Source organism: Sus scrofa, chromosome 6, assembly GCF_000003025.6.
Source record: "Sus scrofa isolate TJ Tabasco breed Duroc chromosome 6, Sscrofa11.1, whole genome shotgun sequence".
Taxonomy (NCBI): Eukaryota; Metazoa; Chordata; class Mammalia; order Artiodactyla; family Suidae; genus Sus; species Sus scrofa.
Genome location: NC_010448.4, coordinates 168,251,506 through 168,260,721, shown reverse-complemented (window position 1 = coordinate 168,260,721; position 9,216 = coordinate 168,251,506). Strand labels below are relative to the sequence as shown.

Below are 9,216 nucleotides of genomic sequence, written 5' to 3'. Positions count from 1 at the left end.
GGCCTCCTCCTTCAAGGCTGCATCAAGAATTCCAATGGCAAGAAAGCCTACCTACGACTGACATAGAAATGAGCATACATGAACTTTCGCTGTGAAGGCCAACTGAGGCTTATGGAGTTGTTCCTCAGTGCACACAATATAGCAAGTTGATCAAGACAGCCGTGTATGTTCCATGGACACCTTTGTTCCACTGGCCAGCGCCTACGGTGGTTCAAATGTATGCTGTCCCTCTTTCACAAGGACTGGATGTTCTAATCCCGCAGCCCCTCCTGTCTCCAGTTCAAACGCAGGCCACTCTAACCCCCTTCCCATCACTTTCGAAGAAAGCCCCCTTGATGTCCTTGGGTTCCTCAGACTGGTAACCACGGGGTTGAGGCAGGGCCGTGAAGACATTGTTAAAAGAGTGAGATCTGCTTGTCTCGCTCAAGGGGAGTAGCTGGAGTTTGGGCTCATGTAGATTGTAGGTGGCTGGAGCAATAGAAGAATGTGACCAACCGGTCAGGTGGGAAGCACAGTTGTAGAGAAAGCCTTGCAGCGGGCCTGCGGTGGACTTGTCTTGAAGAAGGCGCTGGACAATGCTGATGTTAGGAAGCCAGAATGAGGGAGAGGGGACACAACCAATAAGAACGCTTGATGACAGGTCCACCATCCAATGAGGTGGGTGTCCGTGCAAGCCAAGCTTCGCACTGAGGGACCTTCGCAGAAGTAGTGGTTGAACCACGTTGGGCCCACAGTATGGCAGCACGTCATGGTGGAAAAAGTATGGATCAGAAGAGGAGAAGAACCGCAGGCCCAGGTCCGCAGCAGCCACCGTGTACACAGGCCCCCAGCTGAGGAGGAACAGTGTAATGGCAAGGGGGTACAAAATGGCCACATAAACCGATCATACACGCCATTGACCACAAAACAAAAAGGACTCGGTCAGACCCAAAGGCACCAAACACATTACAATTGTAAGCCAGCAGCCCAGCAAAAGGCGATGGTCTGAGATTGAGCGAGAAAGAATGCACCAACATCTGGGGCACGGTGGTGGTGACACAGCCCACATCCAGCAGGGAAGAGGACTGCAGAGGAAAAAGTAATGGGCGTGTGGAGATTCAACGTCGCAGGAACATAATCAGGAATGAGATGAGCCCATTGCCAAGGAACTGAGCTCAGGTTAGAGGAGAAGAAAGGGCAATGAAGAGGATCCTGTTGGAACAGGGGTCACAGGAAAAGCCACGCAGGATAATTCAGAAACCAGCTTTGGTTCTGCCCTGGAAGGCATCCAATGGCTGCCAATGAAGAGTTACATTCGTTAATGTCATTAACGTTCAATAGTCCAGTAAGCGGCTGGAGCAGACAGGCCTAGGGTTCTAATTCTGGCCCACCGCTCACCTAACTACTGTGTGATCAACTTAACTCCGAGCCCGGTCTCCCATCCATAAAACGTGCTAAGAGATACACCCTCAGGTTTATGGAGTTGGGGAATGAGTGAATGCTCGTACACAAGGCCTTCAAAACGACCAAAGAAGAGGCAAATGCTCATATACAGTCTCCCCCTCTATTCCCACCCCTTCAGTGACCAAACAGGTCACCGGGTTCTAGAGAGAACATCACCAACATCACAACTGCCCGCAAACCTGCAGAGGTGGCCTTCCCCTGCCGTGAGTTTGTCCGCAGGATGCTACAACAACACCTCCTCACCCTGTAAGCATCCTCCTCAGCAGCTGAACAGTGTGAAGCATTATCAGTAATGGGCACAAGAGGGGCATTGTGAGGAATGCAGCAGGAAGGCACTTGCGCTGGTCTTCCAGCCCTTGCCTAGACGCAAGGCTGTGTAGAAGCATAGAGCCCATCACATGACCTCAGTGGACCAACCACGTCAAACTCAGACCAACCGCACTCTTGCCACCACTCTGGCCACTTCTTAGCGAACTCGGCTTGGCTCTTGCCCGACCACCTAAGCCACCACCAAATACTCCCCCCCCGCCCCAACCCGCAACCGATGTTTGAAAAAAGTCTGAGCTCCGTCTTTTTTTGGAGGGTGGGAGAAAGACGGTCAGACTGGGGATGCATGTAGGGAGGAGTTAACCTCCTAAATCCTAAGTCCCTCAATGTTGTGCTGTTCTTACACCATGAGCAGTACTGCTTCCCCCCCCTACCTCAATTGGCTAACCTCTGATCTGTTAGAGTTTCTTTCTTTTTTCTTCTCCTTTTAGCAGTTATCCACTTTCACTAGTTTAGCAATTCTGTATATTAATCTTCTCACTAACATTACTGGTGTGTCTGCGTCCTGCCAGGCCTACCAATACAGTGCTCAAATCTCATGGGGAAGAATAGATAAGAACAGAATTTACATAGTTTACAAGCTATCCATCTAAAGTAATTAGAAAATTACAGAAGTAAAAGTAAGCTATCAGCAGAAGAAACCGACAGCCATCTAAACTGGAGTCAATGAACATACCAACAAGGAAACAGGTGACCCACAACGTGTTCCAAGTGAAATCCTAACAATGATCACTATATATTATTTCAGGGCAAAAAATGCAAGTCTGAATCTAATCAGAGGAAGACATCAAAGACACCTAAACGAGAGTATCTCGTAAAGTAACTACCTTGCTAATCTTCCAAAAATGTCATATGAAAAACAAGCAAAGGCTAAGAACTACAAGAACGCAAGGGACTGAAAAAAATAATACCAACCAAAGTAAGATATAATCCGGGGGGGGGAATATTAAATAAAAGACATCTCTGACAAGAATTCCAAAACTAGAATATGATTAGATTAGTTAGACAAGTGTGTCCGATTATAATTCTCCTGAATTGATACCACTGCTATAAGAAGAGAATACCTTATCTCTAATCTATAAGAACAAATTTTCCTGAACCTATTAAAGGGTAAAGGAACATGATTTGTAAATTATTCGAAATAGTTTCTGGAAATTATAAAACAATTAATGCTAAAAATAATAATCTAGGTAATGTGAACATATAGGATTCCTCTGTAATATTCCTTCCCGCTTTTCTGAGGGTTTTTCAGTTATTTTCCAAAAGAAATTTTTGGAAAAATATTTTAATGAAATAAACACTTTTCAGACCAACAAAAGTTGAGATTGTTTCAGGGGAATCTCCCAGCACCAAGAAAGTGACAGAAACATCAAAAATGCAAAAAGAGAAGAGAACCCCATGGAAGGATAAGTATAAATAACGAATAAAGCCATTAATAAGTTTTATGGGACTTAAGTGAAAAAACAAAAGATATAGGCAAACAATAAATAAGAAAGCAGCGGATCTAATAAAGTCATATTCTAAATATTAAGCATACTTGGAAAAGCGCAAAAATGCTGCAACTTTGCATAGACTGGAAGCCAAAGATACACGTTATAATATCCAGAAAATAATAAAAAATAAAATGTATAGCCATACAACCTGAAACAGGAGATAAATGAACTAAAAATGTTCATTAATCTAAAATAACGCCTCTTTGAAAGAGAAAAAAGTCGAACATAAGATAGTCAAATGGAAGTTCCCGTTCGGAATCCGACAGGAACCATGAGGGCGTTCCATACTGCCCGGCCAGTGGTTAAACGATCCAGCATTGCCGTGAGCTGTGGTGTAGGTACAGACACGGCTCAGATCCCACATGCTGTGTCTGTGGGAGCTGGTGGCCACAGCTCGACTCATCAACCCCTAGCCTGGGAAACCTCCTATGCGTTGCTGCGCCCTAGAAAATGCAAAGACACAAAAAACAAAAAAAAAAAAAAAAAGTCAATGAAGAAAATAAGTGAGAGATGGTATGAACTTATATAGGTAATTACTTAAAATGCCAAAAGGACTAAATATTCCTAAATAAAAGTCATATTTCAATGATTTTTTTAAAAACCCTACATATTATTCAAAGAAACACACCCCTTACTCATGCTGCAATATATGCAATTACATCAAATCGCAATACACTTGTTTACTCAGCACTTACCCAATGTTAGCATTCAATCATCTCCAACTCGAAACTTGGGAAAAAAAAGAAATACAACTTAATGTAAGCATAGAACATGCCCTAGGGAAAAATACATCAGTTAAATACAACCAAAAAGAAACAGTGTAGCTTCCAATGAAACATTTGTCAAAACGGACCATAATGCTGGCATCATAAAAGTAAGCTCAAGCAAATCCAAGGCGACAAGCCATTTAGGTATACTCTCTAAATCTAAAACTGGACTAGAACATCCATTCAAATAAAATATGGGAATACCCCAACCCTTTGAAATACATCACTTCTAAATAATATGGGAAAAATTAAAATAAACCATGAAAATTAGTAAATTTTAAAGTAAGTGTGATAAAATAAACATATACGGCTTAGTGGGAAATTAAAAGCCTTAAATTGTGTATATTAGAATACAAAAAGGCTAAAAATTATCAAAACTGAACTTTCACCTCAAAAGCTAGAAAAAGGAGCTACAAAACTACACACCCCAAAGGTGTGTGAAGGAAATAAAATCATGGAAATAAGCACAAAAAAACAATAAATGTAGACAAACTTAAATGGAGAAAAACAACAAGCCAAAATATCATTCTCTGAAATAGCAATAATCCTTAAGCAAGAGTCTCTAGCAAAGACCTGATAAACGAAAAAATAACACCTGAAACTAATACAAGTTGTACAATCATAAAAGAAGAAAAAAAACAAGTAAAGAAAAAGAAAGAAACACAAAATTAACCTAACCAGGAAGAAAAGGGGGCATTCTATAGATCCCTAAGCCATTAAAACTATAAAAAATAGCAAAACACTTTAATACCAATAAATTGACAAATCAAACAAAATGAACAAAAATCCTTAGAAAACCGGAAGAATTACCAAAACTGACAAATAATGAACTAAAGTCAGAAAGTCTAGACTGGTCTTTCCAAAAAAAGAATCTATAAATAAAACCTTTCTAAAAAGAAAAACTCAGCCCAGAACAGCTTACGGTGAAATTCCTCCAACGTTATGAAGGCATAATTCAATGGTAACAAACCCTTCTAAGCATAGAAAAAGGAACATTCTACCAACTCATTTTATGAGACCAGCATAAAACAAAAACCAGAAAGGAACAAAATAGTACAAGAAGGAACTCATAAGTGAATCCTTTCATTAAGGCATTATGAAAGCTCCTTACAATATATTAATGATATATTTAAAAGATAATACGTCACAATCAAATTGGGTTTTATGACAAAATCAAGGCGTTTAGACTGGGATAAGTAAAACAATGTAATCATCTATTAAGGGAAGTAACGGGAAACACATATGATAACTTAAACGAAACAAGCATCTGTTAAAAAATCAACCGTGAAGATTAAAATAACCTCCAGTCCAGAGAAAAGAAGTGAACTTCCCTATGTGATAAATATATCCCAATAAAAAAGAAGCAACCTACAGCAGGTGTCATACTACATGGTGAAATACTGATAAGACTTACTCCTCTAACACTGAAATGAATCAAAAATGTCACTATAGCCAATCTAGTAGTCCTAGCCAGGGAATATAAGTTCAAGAGAAGAAAAAAAGCCCAAAGGTTAGGAAGGAAGATACAAAACTGTTGTTATTGTGCAGAACAACTGATTGTATAGGATAGAAAATTGAAAGAACTATAAAGACAAACTGTCCTGTTAATTAAGGACAGCCAACATCCAACTATTCTCTAATATACCAGCAACTAGAAACAATTCATAAGAGGATTTTAAAAAAACAAAACATGCAGCAATAACTCTAATAAACTGGTGTGTGAAACATTACCTTAGAGAAATTAATGGACGACCAAATAAAATGGAGGAACAAGCCAGTTAATACATGGGTTGGCAATTCGACTTGGCAAGAGACCTGAAACTGATTTACAACCAATAATCGATTCCATCAAAACCGGTGGTTTTTCTATAAAACTGAACAAGCCTGGTTATAAATACTTATAAGTAAATTTTGAAGTAAAGGAGCCAAAGCAGAGGACTTACCAAGGATTTAGACTCACAAAAGCATATAGTTAACAGTAGAAATACATAACAGCAAAAACGTAGATCAATGGAGGAATAAAGTCTAGGAACAGACCCTTGTGAATAGTAGTCACCTAACTCTGACAAAATTGATCCCCAATGCAATGGAAAGCAATGTTCTTTTCATAAATTTCTGCGGACTCTTGGGCTATTCAACAACAGGGATAAAATAATTTTAATCCTACCTTTCAACACATCACAAAAGTCAATCACAGAATTCTTATAGAATTAAGATGAAGACAAATAACAACATTTTGAGAAGCAAAAGACAAAAACTATTTTGTCAACCTTGTAAATAGGCCATAGATTCTTAACAGAAAAGAAAAAGCACCAGCCAAGAGCGAAACCAAATGATAAACTAATGGTTAAATTCAAATTACATACACAGATAATTATATAATAATACATAATTAATACACAGATGACATTAAAACAGAATTCTAAAATTTGATCCAGAATAAAGAAACCTCTACAAATAACCAAAGAACAAAACGCCCAAGAGATCAATGGGCAAATCTTCTTAAAAGACACGTCACAAAAGAGGCAGCTAAAGTCGTTAATTCAAGTGAAAAGGCATTCAACATAAATCAGCCAGGAATTACAAATTTTAAGACCACACACACCAACCACCCACACACCAAATGGGTCAGGAAATAATACGTGTAATTGCAAGAGTAACTGGAAACTTCTACACTTGATAGAGAGACCTCAATTTGCACAATCCCTCGGAGAACTTTTGATGGCAATCTTCTCAAGTGAACACATGCACTCCACCATTCTCCCAGCAATCCTTCCTAACTACCTATCCCCATTACTTTATACCACCGTAGTCATAGTGTGTATCAAGAAATGAAAGACCAGATGCACAAAATATTCAAAACACTAGTCAAAATAACCCCAAAACTAGGGGACTGTCCAAGTTCAATGCAACAGTATACATGATTAAAGGGAAAAACAAACGTGGTATTTGTATAGAATACCTCGATAGGGAAGAACCGGGGAGATCATCAGGCCATCCTCGCTCACCACCCACCCCACTCCTCAACTGACGAGGACCACCTGCAGCCCCAAGAGCACCCGCTTTCCTTTGCACCTGGATCAGGAGCCCATTTTTCTCATCCACAATCCCAACAAAAGACACCCCTCCTTAGCCCCTGCTTGCATTATCCTTGAAGGCATTCTTCCATAGGGCCAACTGCAAGTGATGCTGCAAACAATCGAACCCGGTCCTGCCTGTTCTGTTAAAACCCTTTAAATTCCTCAAGTCCCAGCCCAAGAGTTGGATGTACAAGTGGATGTACGGTGGGACCTCCTGTTTAAACACACCCGATCAAATTAAGTAGGACCACGAAATGGAAAACCAGTGTGATAAAGAAAACACACACAGCAAACACAACAACATGACTAGTCACGATGCTGAAATTGAATAAAACATATAAATCAACTAAAAAACGAATAAAGAAGAAAACAAGGATTCCCAGTGCCCAATACTAGACAGATGCACGAACCATTCCTAGAAGCTCGCCCGAGCTTTTCACAGCCTCAAGGCCAGCTCTGTCTCCCACCCCACTTCTTTCTACATACGCTATAATATGCTCAATAATAGACCCAGTTTTGTGCATATCCACCTCTGTCACACCTTCAACTTTGCTCAGGTCTTAGCATAGAAAAGCACCAGTGCCTGCACCCCAACTGCCACACATGCCCTGTTACACCATCCAACTTTATCCCAGCTGAGGACTAGCTCAGCGAACACCGCCCAACCGAGGAAGCCTCCCCGAGTCTACCAACCATCGTCCACTCCTACACTTGACTAGATGCCTTTCACGTTCTCTATGTCTCATAGCCCCTAGTGCTTTGCAGTAACGATAACCTATAATCTCTAGACGGCGCTCATCGAATATCTAAAGATTAAGAACTAATATCTCAGGAAGAAAGTTCTCCGCCTCATTGTAACTTAATCTTCTTAACACTATCTATATCTACATCAGATCAGTTAGAATACTGGTAATAAAGTAAATGGACATAGGAGCGACGTATAACCTTCTTTCAGGGTGGCCTGACGGCACACATGGACTTGATAGGTTAAACCTTCTTTCAGTAGTAACAATAGCTAAATGAAAATTTCTGCAGCCAGGCATCGCAACTCATCCTCCACAACATCTCAACCGAGTAAGGCACCATTACTTCCATTTTGGCACGAGGAAAATCAACTAGAGCACAAACAGATGCCAATGGAATTAGAGCAGATCGGAACCAAGTACACGCTCACTTTAATGCCAGATCTTAACAGTTTGACCATATTCTCTTTACGGCTCAGGCAAATAAGCTCTAAGTGGAACGGGTAAAGAATGCCGGCCTTCCCTCCACCTGCACCTCAAGCTTGAGCTTGTTAGGTTTTTGCACGAGAACAACTATAGAATCGTACCTCATGAGTGTAAGCCACCAACAAACAGGACAGGCCCTTCTAGAAAAAGGACTAAGTGCAGCCACAGACTCTTTCGGGATAACGTTTTCCTTCTGCATGCTCCCATCACTGGTCGTGAGAAGCCATGGGGTCCCGGAAAGCAGAGGAAATGGGAGGGAAGGTGACATAGGCAGTGATCGCCATATTCGGAACGAGTCTTTCTAAGGCCTCTCTCTCTGAGTCGACCTTCGCTTTCAGTGGGACCATGGGACGCTATTTAGCCGGGGGCAGGGGAGGGGGATCTCCCTAAGATTCCACTTAAGCCAGAAAGTTCTGTCTTAATTTCAATAGCCAGGCCCTCTAGCGAGCAGGGGTGGTGTTCCCTAATATGCAGTCACTGAGTCATGCTTGAAGGATTATCGTCCGCATAACATCATTGTCCTCTCAAGAATGTCTCTACGGTGGACCTATTGAGTTCAGAAAAATGTATATCAATTGGCTTTTTAGCTGCCCTAGAACACGGCTTGGCACAGAGAATGATCAATTAACTAGAGAAACGAAGTAAACAGAATAAGACGGAGTTCTAGGAAGAAAGGAATGGGAGGGACCGAGGTGTGGGCGGTAAGGAAAGTGTGCGAGGGAAGGAAAGGGCTAGGAGGATTGTTGGGACGTAAGACCGGAGAGGACCCGTGACCAGAGGTGACCTGGCTTCACTTTGACCTCCAGCCCTAATGTCGATTCTGCATCCGCCCCAAACCCAAAGACCATCCACCGCTCAGGTTATCCACACAGAGCAA

The 9,216-nt window shown here is 41.3% G+C and overlaps 1 pseudogene; it reads right to left on the bottom strand.

The window, feature by feature from the left end:
• LOC110261411 lies at nucleotides 281–8,623 on the bottom strand (annotated as a pseudogene).